This window comes from Salvelinus namaycush, chromosome 19 (genome assembly GCF_016432855.1).
Source record: "Salvelinus namaycush isolate Seneca chromosome 19, SaNama_1.0, whole genome shotgun sequence".
NCBI lineage: Eukaryota > Metazoa > Chordata > Actinopteri > Salmoniformes > Salmonidae > Salvelinus > Salvelinus namaycush.
In genome coordinates, this window is record NC_052325.1 from 50,352,390 (window position 1) to 50,366,358 (window position 13,969).

Consider the following 13,969-nt stretch of genomic DNA (forward strand, 5'->3'; position numbering starts at 1 on the left):
AGCAGAGTCCCACCACCTTACCACTGCTACACCTGGCTTTCAGCGGAGCCTTGTCTGGCATCGAAACAGATCATTCAGCCTCATTTTCTGCCTTTTAAAAAAACATAGCTGATATGGCTGACTTGCTTAAACAAATGTGGTTTCTACTGACAGTTGAGATGTACAAACTATGGCATAAGGACGACCAGCGATAAGAGGCAATCCGTCATTTCGATTAAGACATTAATGAGCGAGCAACAACAGATGTAGTCAATATAACAATTTGTTCAGCACTTTTGAAAACTACAGAAACAAAATTCATAACATGGGTCGTTCTTACAGTGTACACCCTGAACAACAAGTCAGAACTGTAGGATAAATAAAGGGGGCATATAATAAGACAATGAAAACTGTTACAGTATTCGATGATTACATTTCTCTAAAACAGGTTATAGGCTACATGTGCACCACCAAGTTAGAACAGTAGGCAAAATTAAGAGGGGAAAATAGATCAAATTATTAGGGTGAGGCACATTGAACACCATTTGGGTCTTTTGCGTGTCAAAAAAGATACACGTCATATAACACTATATGACATGTTAAATAATCTTTTAATTTGACACGTCAAATAACACAATTCTATTATATAATGTTGTGTGTGCTGAATTTGCATGTCCAAGCCAAGCGCCACCGCTACTATCAGTAACACTGTCAAAGCTGTACAAAAAAGTTGGCAAACAAGCACACACCGGGCCACGAACGATGTGTTTACAATACAGCGTTGGGGAAAATCGACCAAATTTTTAGGGTGAGGCACATACTATCAGCTAACTACACATCATGCACTTTTTATGACTTTCTTAGCTACAGTATGCATATCTTCCTTGCATATTACATAATTTATGCAGCAGCATACAATATATTTTTGAACTCACCTTGCAAAGGTGAGGTCCTTTGTGGGCAAATTGTGTCAAAGTCTGACATTCTCTGGATTTATGGTGGGAACTCGGGGGGAAAAAAACACACAGCCACTCCATTGAATAGCAGCTTAACATTAGTGGTTGCTTTGCAATGCTTGCAGTTAGCCACTGATTACTTCCAAACGACTCACTGTTGAATTTGCGATTTCCAACATGTTCTTTATGTCCAATGGTCGATGAGCACCGATACATTTTATCTATAATTTCTCTTTATTATTTCTCTTCATATGACAAGGATTAAAAAGGATTTGCCAGGAGATTGTCGACTTGATTCATGATGATGACTGCTAGCTAAGACTTTGAAAGTAAGATATTGACATGATCAGTCCAATCAAAGCTACCGTGCATATAAAGTGATTTGACGTCATTTTATCTGTGGCCAATGACCTTGAGCCTTCTTGGAAGAGTACTTGCAATATACCTCTATGGCAGGACCCAAAGCGCTGAAATTGTGGATGTCTACCCTTACTAAGGACTTAAACTTGACGATGGCGTACTGCCCCCATGAGTGACAGAACACTGAGCCAATCATGGCGCAATGCTCCTGTTTTCTGCTGGCCCGCCCCACCACCACAGAAAGCACTGAGTTAGGCTGGAACACCTGCATTTCGGAGCTGCCTTACTCAAGAAAACAAAAAAGAGAACATTTTGTACATTGTTTGCAAACTGATATGTGACACGTATTAATGCCAAAATAACATGCAAAACAGACAAGCCCCCCCATTTTAAATATATATATATATATATATGTATGTATTTATTTATTTATTAACACATTTTTTGCTAAAAATGAGGGGTTCAAAATAGGTGGGGCTCTGCCCTGAATGACGGGTCGCCACTGCCCATGACCCATCTTACTCTATTTTCTTCACTGCCTCAGCATATGACAACTTCTGCACTACTCTAACCCTGGAAACCGCAAACCTGCCTCTCTCGCCCTGTAGGGGCCTGACTGCATGAGGTCTTCTTCTTTCTTTCCTCTTCTTCTTTGAGGTTTATTGACAGACTACACTCTTAGGGTGTAGTGCCGCCACCTACTGTACGGGGTAGTACAAAATACCCCAAAAATAAAATATGTTTTAGATGAACAAATTCATACTAATAAATAAATAATTAATGAAAAACACTAACCAAATTCACGCTACTACCCTAAATTTCAAACAAAAACAAAAACTGTACTCCTTCAGTCGGATTTAAATGTAAGATCCCTCCTACACAGGCCCAGGAACCTGGGAGGGGGAACCTCGTCATTCAGTACTCACTGTAATATTTCAGCCGTAAAGTCCTGGAGAGCCAGAAATCTATTTGCCGCCTTTACGATGATGTATAGCTTTGATTTTTTATTAGTTTGAGTAGCGCAATTTATCACTTGCGCTATAAACACAACAAAATCTACCTTCTTCACTATTAGTGTGTCGGGATCCTATTCCTGCATGGCATTCACTGCAGATTGTGGGACATTCACTAACATCTCTTCTCTACTCACTCCTTCAGCTATTTTCACTGCTCCTCCACATAGGAGACCTGCTGGATGGCCCTGATCCTAGCTACTGCGACCTCCTTCATCCTTACAGGGCACTCCGGGAACTTGGGAACGTAATTACCATCACAATTACAACAAGTTGCTTAATCTGACTCTTCAACTACTACACATTTATTCCTTCAACAAACACTTGCCACGTGTCCAAACGTTTTTACAACTGTAACACTGCAATGGCTTCGGCACATACGGTCTCACCGCAAATCTCACATACCCAAGTTTTATATACATTGGGAGAACCACTTCATCAAACAACAGTAAAACCGATAGGCTTTGCTCCTTCTTTCCGTCTATCATTCGATTCAAGCAACGTGCGTCTACCACTCCTGGAATGTTATCCTTAAATCACACAGATTCTTTGTCCAACGAGACACCAGAGATGACACCTTTCACCGGTGCCCTACTCTGACATTCATAGCTTTCCACATCATACGTTGACATCTTGTAGAGCAACAGAGCTTTCTCCTTTTGCGCTTTTGACACACACAAAATCAACATCATACCGCTCCTGGTCACTCTGACCAATTCCACTTTATCCAATTCGTCCTTTGTCATCTTCAAGACCGCAAACGGGTCACCCCAAAAAATCATACTTGCTCGTGAATCGCACTTCAACCATGAACTGCTGTTCATTTCCAACTTTAGTCCTTCTTACTCCACTCTTCTTCACCATCATCTACTCATTATCATCAACTGTACTTGTGCCAAGAGAATAGCACAATACCTCCGCTTCCGCCATAGCTTCCGGCTCCTCTGCTTCGTCCAGCTTAACCTCGTCTTCGATCTGCAAGAGGTGTGTTTGGAATATATATAATTCTATTTTTTAGCACCATTTTCTTTTGCTTCTTAAGGATGCTTTGATCTGGATCATGGAGCGTGTGTTATCCTGATCTGCACTATAAAGCATATGTGAAACATAAACGAATACTGGCCCAAACATACAATGCCTTCAGAAAGTATTCACAACCTTTTGTTTCAGAAAACTGAGGATGGATCAACAATATTGTAGTTACTCCACAATTCTAACCTTATTCACAGAAAGTAGCCTGTACAGAATACGAATATTCCAAAACATGCATCCTGTTTGGACAAGGCACTTAAGTAACACTGCAAAAAAAATGTGTCAAGGAAATTAACTTTTTGTCCTGAATACAAAGTGTTATGTTTGGGGCAAATCCAATACAACACATTACTGAGAACCAAATTCCATTTTCAAGCATAGTGCTGGCTGCATAATGTTATAGGTATGATTGCAATCTTTAAAGACCGGAGAGGTTTTCCGGATAAAAAATAAATGGAATGGGGCTAAGCAAAGGCACAATTCTAGAGGAAAACCTGGTTCAGTGTCACGCCGTGACCGTAGAGAACTTTTTATGTCTCTATTTTGGTTTGGTCAGGGTGTGATATGGGTGGGAATTCTATGTTCATTTTCTATGTTTTGTATTTCTTTGTGTTTGGCCGGGTGTGGTTCTCAATCAGAGGCAGCTGTCTATCGTTTTCTCTGATTGAGAATCGTACTTAGGCAGCTTTTCCCACCTGTGTTTTGTGGGTAGTTGTTTTCTGTTTTGTGTTTCTGCACCTGACAGGACTGTTTCAGTTTTCGTTCATTCTCTTTGTTATTTTTGTTATTAGTGTTCAGTTGTAGAAAAAAGCATGAACACTTACCACGCTGCGCTTTGGTCCGATCCTTCTCATTCCGATGACGAACGTTACAGAACTACCCTCCACAAGCGGACCAAGCAGCGTGGTATGGAGGAGCCAGAGGGTTCAGAACTCCTGGACATGGGAGGAGATATTGGACGGACAGGGACCCTGGAGACAGGCTGGGGAATATCGCAGCCCGAAAGAAGAACTGGAGGCAGCTAAAGCTGAGAGGCGGCGATATGAGGCAAGGCAGCGCAGCAGGCACGAGAGGGATTGGTGGAGTCAGGCGATAGACCTGAGCCAACTCCCCGTGCTTACCGGAAGCAGCGTGGTACTGTTCAGGCACCGTGTTATGCGGTAAAGCGCACGGTGTCTCCAGTGTGCACTCATAGCCCGGAGTGCTATTTGCCAGCCCCCCGCAAGTGCCATGCGAGAGTGGGCATCCAGCCAGGGCGGATTGTGCCAGCTCAACACGCTTAGTCTCCGGTGCGCCGTTTCGGCCCAGGGTATCCTGCGCCGGCTCTGCGTACTGTGTCTCCGGGGTGCTGGGACGGTTCAGTTCGTCCTATGCCTGCGCTCCGCCCGTGCCGGGCTAAAGTGGGCATTGAGCCAAATGGAGAGGTGCGAGTGGTAAGCAACAGATCTCCAGTGCTCCCCCACAGCCCGGTTCGACCTGTGCCTGCACTCTGGAGGGGCCGGGCTAAAGTGGGCATTCAGCCTGGAGGAGTGGTGCCAAGGCTACGCACCAGGGCTCCAGTGCTCCCCCACAGCCCGGTTCATCCGGTGCCTCCTCTACGCACCAGGCCCCACGCACCAGGCTGTCTCTGCGTCTCCTCCCTCCAGAGTCTTCCTCCAGTCCGGACCCTCCAACGACGCCCTCCAGTCCGGAGCCTCCAGAGTCGCCCTCCAGTCCGAACCCTCCAGTAACGCCCTCCAGTCCGAACCCTCCAGTAACGCCCTCCAGTCCGGAGCTTCCAGTAACGCTCTCCAGTCCGGAGCATCCAGCGACGCTCTCCAGTCCGGAGCCTCCAGCGTCGCCCTCCAGTCCGGAGCCTCCAGCGTCGCCCTCCAGTCCGGAGCCTCCAGAGTCGCCCTCCAGTCCGAACCCTCCAGTAACGCCCTCCAGTCCGAACCCTCCAGTAACACCCTCCAGTCCGGACCCTCCAGAGGCGCCCTTCAGTCCGGAGCTTCCAGCGACGCTCTCCAGTCCGGAGCCTCCAGCGTCGCCCTCCAGTCCGGAGCCTCCAGCGTCGCCCTCCAGTCCGGAGCCTCCAGAGTCGCCCTCCAGTCCGAACCCTCTACGGACTGGGCACCCGCTACGAGGGTGCCCAGTCCGGGGTCGGCGGCGAGGGTCCCCGCTCTAGAGGCGCCACCCAAATGGGCCGAGCCAGAGGTGGAGCGGGGTCTACGTCCCGCACCAGAGCCGCCACCTATAGGTTCAGGTTGTGCGGCCGGAGTCCGCACCTTTGGGGGGGGGGGGGGGGGTACTGTCACGCCCTGACCGTAGAGAGCTTTTTATGTCTCTATTTTGGTTTGGTCAGGGTGTGATTTGGGTGGGCATTCTATGTTCATTTTCTATGTTTTGTATTTCTTTGTGTTTGGCAAGGTGTGGTTCTCAATCAGAGGCAGCTGTCTATCGTTGTCTCTGATTGAGAATCATACTTAGGCAGCTTTTTCCCACCTGTGTTTTGTGGGTAGTTGTTTTGTGTTTCTGCACCTGACAGGACTGTTTCGGTTTTCGTTCATTCTCTTTGTTATTTTTGTTATTAGTGTTCAGTTGTAATAAAAAGCATGAACATTTACCACGCTGCGCTTTGGTCCGATCCTTCTCATTCCGACGTTGAACGTTACATTCAGTCTGCTTTCCAACAGACACTGAGAGATTAATTCACCTTTTAGCAGGACAATAACCTCAAACACTGGGGTTGCTTACCAAGATAACATTGAATGTTCCTGAGTAGCCTAGTTATCATTTTTCAAATCTATGGCAAGACTTAAAAATGGCTGTCTAGCAATGATTAACAACCAAGTTGACAGAGCCTAGAGATTAAAAATAAATAATAAATAGAATGTAAGAAATATTGTACAATACAGGTGTGCAAAGATTTCAGAGACTTACCCAGAAAGTCTCACAGCTGTAATCGCTGCCAAACGTGTTTCAAACATGTATTGACTCAGGGGTTTGAATAATTATGTAAATTAGATATTTATGTTCTTAATTTTGAATTTCCTCAGTGAGATTAAGAGCGTTCATACTGTGCTTCAGCAGCTGACAAACACATTTGAATGTGTGGCAGGGCGCTTGTCCCACGTCACCAAAGGTGTCCCTCAACAACACAAAGCAGGCCCGAAAACACAGCATGATATATCCCCCCACAACACCAATTCAGTGTACACAGCTTGTGTGACTCACCTATACGCCATTGAGAATGAGCCATCAACATCCACCATGGCACATATCATCTGTAGCTTCCATTGAATAGCTTTTGTCCTGTCTGATTTTACCAGTAGATAAGTAGATAAGTAGATAAGGCCACTATAGCCTACTTTAGGAACATGGATTACTTAAATATGTTGTTTTCTAATACAAACATTCAATTGATTGTTTGCACAGCCTTCACATATTTTGTGTTTAATTGTTAAAATACTTCTTCATCGTAATGTACAATGTGACATTCTATTTGGGGAGTTTCTCCCATTCTTCTCTGCAGATCCCCTCAAGCTCTGCCAAGTTGGATGGGGAGCGTCTCTGCACAGCTATTTTCAGGTCTCTCCAAAAGATGTTAGATCGGGTTAAAGTCCGGTTTCTGGCTGGGCCACTCAAGGACAATCAGAGACTTGTCCCGAAGTGTCACGTTCGTCATAACGATGAGACCAAGGCGCAGCGTGATTGGAATACATTCTTCTTTTAATTAAATGAAGAACACTTAAACAAACTAACAAAACGAACGTGACGCTATAAACAACTAGTGCTGACATGCAACTACACATAGACAATAACCCACAAAACCTAAATGGATAATGGTAACCTAAATAGGATCCCCAATCAGAGACAACGATAAACAGCTGCCTCTGATTGGGAACCAATTCAGGCCACCATAGACCTACAATAACCTAGACTTACGAAAACCCCATAGATCTACAAAAACCCGAGACAACACAAAACACGCATACCCACCCATGTCACACCCTGACCTGACCAAAATAATACAGAAAACATATATAACTAAGGTCAGGGCGTGACACGAAGCCACCACTGCATTGTCTTGGCTGTGTGCTTTTGGTCGTTGTCCTGTTGGAAGATGAACCTTCGCCCCATTTTGAGGTCGTGAGCTCTCTGGAGCATCTTTTCATCAAGGATCTCTCTGCACTTTGCACTTTTCATCTTTCCCTCGATCCTGACTAGTCTGCCAGCTCCTGACACTGAAAAACATCCCCACAGCATGGTGCTGCCACCACCATAATTCACCGTAGGGATGGTGCAGGTTTCTTCCAGACGTGATGCTTGGCATTCAGGCCAAAGAGTTCAATCTTGGTTTCATCAGACCAAAGAATCTTGTTTCTCATGGTGTGAGAGTCTTTAGGTGCCTTTTGGCAAATTCCATGAGCCTTTTACTGTCACTCTACCATAAAGGCCTGATTGGTGGAGTGCTGCAGAGATTGGTTGTCTTTCTGGAAGGTTCTCCCATCTCCACAGAGGAACTATGGAGCTCTTTCAGAGTGACTATCGGGTTCTTGGTCACCTCCCTGACAAAGGCCCTTCTCCCCCGATTGCTCTGTTTGGCCGATCAGCCAGCTCTAGGAAGAGTCTTGGTGGTTCCAAACTACAACAATTTAAGAATGATGGAGGCCATTGGGTTCTTGGGGACTTTCAATACTGACAAAAAAATTTGGCACCCTTCCCCAGATCTGTGCCCTCATCACAACTCTGTCTCGGGGCTCTACGGACATTTCCTTCGACCTAATGGCTTGGTTTTTGCTCTGACATGCACTGTCAACTGTGGGACCTTGTATAGACAGGTATGTGCCTTTCTAAATCATGTCCAATTAATTGAATGTACCACAGGTGGACTCCAATAAAGTTGTAGAAACATCTCAAGGATGATCAATGGAAACAGGATGCACCTGAGCTCAATTTCGAGTCTCACAGCAAAGGGTCTGAATACTTTTGCAAATACGTTTTTTTATACATTTGCAAACATTTATAAATGTTCGATTTGTCATTATGGGATATTGTGTGTAGATTGATGAGGACTTAAAAAAAAATCGATTTCATAGTAAGGCTGTAACGTAACAAAATGTGGAAAAAGTCAAGGGGTCTGAATACTTTCCTAATGCACTGTATATGCCTGCCATTATATCATTTTGAATAGTGTTCTTCATAGATATTAGATGGCTGGTGCCACCTAACGGACAACATTGTAACTGCACTTGTGGGTACTGTTATTATATGCTATAAGCAACATGTTGCACAGAAATAGCCAGGCATCTTTTTACTCACCTTGTATGCTGAGAAACATATTACATTTCACTAACTTTTGATTCATCTTTAAACAGTTGGCCTCGGCAATATTGTGTGAACCTACTGTGTCTGTTAAGGTGGAGAGTTTGCTGCTCTTACATCGTTCAGTATAGAGTACGAGAGTATAGAGTATGATTCATAATACCTATAAAACCAAAACAAGGAAATGGTTCCAATAATTTCTCCACCATACATTTTTCCGATAGGTGATTTTAGAAACACTTAAAATAAGGGCTTTGTTTCATGTAGGTTTCCCGTGGCATGACGTTTTGATAGCTGTGTATATCTCTCGAGGACACGGTGGCTTTTAACAATATATTCGCCTGTATTTACCCCCAAAACTGAAATACTAATTACCTGCTGGTGTGGCTATCATGATGAGTTGGACGAGACTGCCGAATCAAGGCAAAGGTAAGAATCTCTGGAATGATGAATAGATTTGCAACATTTCTTTAAATTGACAATTGTGAATGGTCTTGTGCAAGTTTTAAATTGACACAATACCTATTAGCAAAGGTGTCAGCTGGAGATGATGTGTAGGAGCTTGCATGGATTTGTAGTCTTGCATGATGTCTACTTTGATGATAATTAGCATTTTTGAATCTGAAAGTAAACAGAGTTTTACATGGTTATCAAAACATCACACAAGGGTAAGCCTACATGAAACACAGACCTTATTTTAAGTGTTTCTAAAATTTGCTGTGGGAAAAATGAATGGTGGAAAAACAATTGGAACCATTTCCCTGTTTGATTGCTAGGTTTTATGGGTATTATGACACCTCCATTGTGGGGCACCATCGAGAACATCCTGACTGGTTGAATCACCGCCTGGTATGGCAACTGTTCGGCCTCCGACCGCAAGGCGCTACAGAGGGTAGTGCGTACGGCCCAGTACATTACTGGAGCCATTCTTGCAACTAATAGAATGTTATATATATGGGGGATACAATCTTCCCAGCTCTGTAGATTCTGCTGTGAGGAGGCAGAGTCATTAGACCATTTATTTTGGTATTGTCCGCATGTAGCTCGTTTTTGGTCACAGGTCCAGGAATGGTTGAAGAATTGCAACATTTGCGTAGAACTAACGCTACAGATAGCAATACTGGGGGATTTGAAAAGCCATAGTCAATCAATCAATAATATAATAATTATTTTAGCAAAAATGTTTATTTTTAATTTACAATCCGTGGAAGCTATCTTTTTTTTTTTTTTTTTTTTTTTTTTTTGGGGGGGTGGATCAGCTTAATATTGCGGAAAGAATGTTGCTTCCAATGTAATTGTCTGCATCATTTCCAATCCCCCATATTTTTTTGGGTAAATATATATACCCATTCACGTATGCATACATATACACATATATACATACACATACCTACATAGACATACATACTTTTTTTAAAGAGTATACCTTTATTATTATTCCCCGCAAACCCTACCACCGATCCCCCAATTGGAGTAAACTGATAAACATTTCTGTTTTTACCTTCAATTTATACATCTTATACACATTTTACAGACACAGTCTACTTTATAATAGTTCTCTCTTGTTTGTTCTTAGTCCTTCCTCTATTTCTGTTGTCCATCCAGTTTGATTTCCACTTGTAACTGTGCTATTTCACAATAGCTCCGCACCTATACACATTTCACAGATCCCGTATGCCCTACATTGTTTATCTTGTTATTAGTCCCACCCTTCAGCTCCACTCAACCTTTCCCATCTATCTTCCAACATCATCCATTTCGGATTTTTATTTGCCATATATTTTTCAACTGTGCTGTGATGCTTCACAAAAGATTTGAATCTTCCTATTCTCATAGCTTCCACGGATTGTAAATTAAAAATAAACATTTTTGCTAAAATAATTATTATATTATTGATTGATTGACTATGGCTTTTCAAATCCCCCAGTATTGCTATCTGTAGCGTTAGTTCTACGCAAATGTTGCAATTCTTCAACCATTCCTGGACCTGTGACCAAAAACGAGCTACATGCGGACAATACCAAAATAAATGGTCTAATGACTCTGCCTCCTCACAGCAGAATCTACAGAGCTGGGAAGATTGTATCCCCCATATATATAACATTCTATTAGTTGCAAGAATTTTGTACAATAATTTAAATTGAAAAATTCGAAGTTTTGAATCCGGCGTTGTTTTGCGTATCAATTCATAAACCATGTGCCATGGAATGGGTACATCGAAAATCTCTTCCCAACTATTTTGCAATTTATATGGCACAGCTGTAAGTTTTTTGGTCCTTAAATGAAATTGGTATATGTTTTTATTTATCACACTTTTTTTTAACCATTTATGTTCTTTAATATAAGGCCGACATACAAGTTCCTTACTTTTATCCCCTTCCACCTGCCTCTTCCATTTTTGTGGTAATGCTGCAATTAATTGGTTGTAATTTTGGGTAGAGCAGACATTTCCATATGTCTGTGTTAGCTGCATGTGTGACATTACTCCACCAGTCCTATTTATGATATCATTCACAAAAATTATACCTTTTTTAAACATTTCTTCGATAAATACAGTTTTTTTTATCAATTACTATATTTGAATTTAACCACAAGATTTGTTGTACTATTTGTTCCGTCCTTTCAGGTGGATTAAACTGAAATTGCAACCAACTTTCTAAGGCTTGTTTAAAAAATAAAGATATTTTGGAGATTATTTCCTTTTCAAGCAACCGAAAGTGAGCAGGTGTAATCTGAATAAAGGGAAAAGGCCCTTCTTGAACATAGGATGAGACATTCGTACCAATCTACTAGAGAACCAGTTTGGATTTAAGTATAACTTTTGTATGACTGATGCCTTTAGTGAGAGGTCTAATGCTTTAATATTTAATAATTTCTGCCCTCCGAATTCATATTCGTTATATAAATAGGCCCTTTTAATTTTATCTGGCTTGCCGTTCCAAATAAAATTGAATATTTTTTGTTCATATAATTTAAAAAGCAGGTCACTAGGTGTAGGCAAAACCATAAGCAAATAGGTAAACTGTGATATGATTAAAGAGTTAATCAGGGTGATTTTCCCACAAATAGACAGGTATTTTCCTTTCCATGGTAGCAAGATCTTATCTATTTTTGCTAACTTTCTATAAAAATTTATTGGAGTGAGATCATTTCTTTCTTTTGGGATTTGTATACCGAGTATGTCCACATCACCGTCAGACCATTTAATTGGTAAACTACATGGCAATGTAAAATGTGTATTTTTAGTGATCCAATACGTAATATGGTACATTTATCATAATTTGGTTTTAATCCAGAGAGGATAGCAAATGTATCTAGATCCTCTAAGAGGCCGTGGAGAGATTCTAGTTGTGGTTTTAAAAGAAAACATGAATCATCAGCGTACAATGACACCTTAGTTTTTAGGCCCTGGATTTCTAATCCCTTAATATTAATATTGAAGGAAGCTTCTTAATGAATAGATTTTTATTTGGATTTCATGTAATGTACATACACAAAATAGTGTATGGACATACACAAAATGAAATGAAAAAAATAACTTGTTTAACAAAATTCTAAAAAATAAAAACGGAAAAGTGGTGCGTGCATATGTATTCAACCTCTTTGCTATGAAGCCCCTAAATAATATCTGGTGCAACCAATTACCTTCAGAAGTCACATCATTTGTTAAATAAAGTCCACCTGTGTGCAATCTAAGTATCACATGATCTGTCACATGATCTCAGTATATATACACCTGTTCTGAAAGGTCACAGATTCTGCAACACCACTAAGCAAGGGGCACCACCAAGCAAGCGGCACCATGAAGACCAAGGAGCTCTCCAAACAGGTCAGGGACAAAGTTGTGGAGAAGTACAGATCAGAGTTGGGTTATAAAAAAATATCAGAAACTTTGAACATCCCACAGAGCACACTAAAATCCATTATTAAACAACAAACCTGCCAAGAGAGGGCCACCCACAAAAACTCACGGAACAGGCAAGGAGGGCATTAATCAGAGATGCAACAAAGAGACCAAAGTTAACCCTGAGGGAGCTGCAATGCTCCACAGCGGAGATTGGAGTATCTGTCCATAGTACACTCCACAGAGCTGGGCTTTACGGAAGAGAGGCCAGGTTAAAGAAAAAAAATAAGCAAACACGTTTGGTGTTCGCCAAAAGGCATGTGGGGAGACTCCCCAAACATATGGAAGAAGGTACTCTGGTCAGATGAGACTAAAATGGTGCAAACCCAACACCTTTCATCACCCCGAGAACACCATCCCCACAGTGAAGCATGGTGGTGGCAGCATCATGCTGCGGGGGTGTTTTCATCGGCAGGGACTTGGGAAACTGGTCAGAATTCAAGGAAGGATGGATGGCGCTAAATACAGGGAAATCCTTGAGGGAAACCTGTTTCAGTCTTCCAGAGATTTGAGACTGGGACGGAGGTTCACCTTCCAGCAGGACAATGACCCTACTGCTAAGCAACACTCGAGTGGTTTAAGGCGAAACATCCAACTTGAAGGAGCTGAAGCAGTTTTGCCTTGAAGAATGGGCAAAAATCCCAGTGGCTAGACTTGCAGCTGTAATTTCTGCAAAAGGTGGATCTACAAAGTATTGAGTTTGAGGGTGTGAATAGCAATGCACACTCAAGTTTTCAGTTTTTTTGTCTTATTTTTTGTTTGTTTCACAATAAAAAATATTTAGCATCTTCAAAGTGGTAGGCATGTTGTGTAAATCAAATGATACAATTCCCTCCAAAATAAAATTTAATTCCAGGTTGTATGGCAACAAAATAGGAAAAATGTGCTTTGAATGCTGATAGACATTTGGGTGACATCTAAACCAAAAATAAGACATTGTTTTTTCATTGGAATTTGGTTCTACTTCTAAATGGTTGAAAGCATATTGATGACACATTGGAAATCAATGTCTCACACAAATATTTCCCAATTATTAATGCTGAAATTACATGTTGTGGCCAGTGGGCTGTGTCTAGCAGGCTTGAGCTAAATTCAATATCGTTTGGTTAAGTTTAATTCAATGAAAGAGTCATGAGTTTGACTTTAATTACCGTAGATAAAAATATTTTGCATTCACATTGACAGGGTACGACTAAAGGGTCATGACTGGCATGGCAAACCATAACTCTAACCCTAACCTTAACCAGAAGCCAACCCCTAACCTTAACCAATTAGGTAATTCATCGGTTAGTGCTATGGGTTGGTATGGTTTTGCTGGTCAGTTTATGTCCCTTTAGTTTTCCCCACATTAATCTAAAAGTGTGACCTCAAGTGGCCCAGATGGCCTTTATAACTTGAGAAATGTGCCTGGAGGTAGT